Here is a 1,418-nt window from a genome sequence, read left to right as displayed (position 1 = left end):
GGAAAGGGTGAGAGAGATAGAAATATCAATGATGAGAGAGATCATTGATTGGCTGCCTCTTGCACACTCCCTACTGGGGATCAAGCCCAAAACTCAGGCATGTGCAGTGGCCAGGAATCAAATGGGAACCTCCTGGTTCATGGGCTAATGCTCAACCACCAAGCCACACCCGCTGGGCAGGCTCCTTTTATATTTTGCATGCCATATATGTTGCCATGTGTTTTGATTTTTATTTTGAAAGTGATGCAGCAAATATACTAGTTTGTACATGACATACTGAAGTGTGTATTCTGACAACTGATTGGATTCCACATTGTCATGTACAAATTATGCAAATCATATTAAGCAAAAGACCATACCAGTTTAGATAGCTTCATCATAGACTTCTTCACCAGAATACTGCTATTAGGGCCAAGCTTTGTGGGATAGGGGTTGTATGGAGCATACTAGACAAAATGCAACAAGAACCTGGCTGGCAGTACAGGGAGCATGGATAAGAGTTTGGGATATAGGGAGGTATTGTACCAATCAACTTTTATCTAAATGTCTGGCCCTCATTTTGCTTATACTTCTGTTAAATCTCTAGATCTTTTTATCTATTCTCACACTATGAGTGATTTTAAAATTCTGCTATTTTCTCTTCTGAACCTGAGAGCAGGACTTGGAAATAGGTGACTGCTGCATTAGTCAGTAGGGGATCTTGATACTGGTCTCTCCCCTGGCATGACACATCTGAACCTCAGTTTCCTCATACAGATGAGGAAATTGAGGCGTTGATAAGAGCAGTGGCAGCAAGTTCACAAGGGAAGACAGGCATCAGAGATAAGCAAAGCAGATTGGGGTGGGAGCATGTCAGGAGAGCACAGGGGAAACTAAATGCAAGTCAATCTTGGTTCCATGTCAGGAAGACATTAGGGAGTGGAAGGAACTGGAGACAACATGCCCATTCAATGAGGGCCAACATTAGTAAGTTCTAGACAGTTTTATCTAAGAACCAGGGCCCAGTGTTGCCAGACCTTCTGATTTTTCAAGAGAGTTTGGAAATTTGAATTTTTTATAAAGAATCTCCCAGATTTAAAACACTGAAAATTCATTCAAAATTGCTAAACATTAAAAATAAAAATAAAAATTGGGCAGGCCAAACAAAACACCTTTGGAGTTCTAGAGCTTAGACTTGGCCTGAGCACTGCCAATTTTCTAGGTGATTTCCGAGTTTCCTTTTGGCTTCAGACTTCCATGCCCCTACACTTAACCCGTTTAATCTCTGACCTATTTCTTCCCCTTTACTAAAACATATTTCAGTGCTCACCATATCTAAATTATGATAATTTTAGAGGAGCTTTTTGTTATGTGCTGGACTATGTGTGATAAATCTATACGGTCTTTAAAGTCAAAGGATGCCTTTTTTTTTTTTTGAT

The sequence above is a fragment of the Myotis brandtii genome, unplaced genomic scaffold, assembly GCF_000412655.1.
Source record: "Myotis brandtii unplaced genomic scaffold, ASM41265v1 scaffold196, whole genome shotgun sequence".
Lineage (NCBI taxonomy): Eukaryota > Metazoa > Chordata > Mammalia > Chiroptera > Vespertilionidae > Myotis > Myotis brandtii.
Note: the sequence above shows the minus strand (reverse complement) of the source record.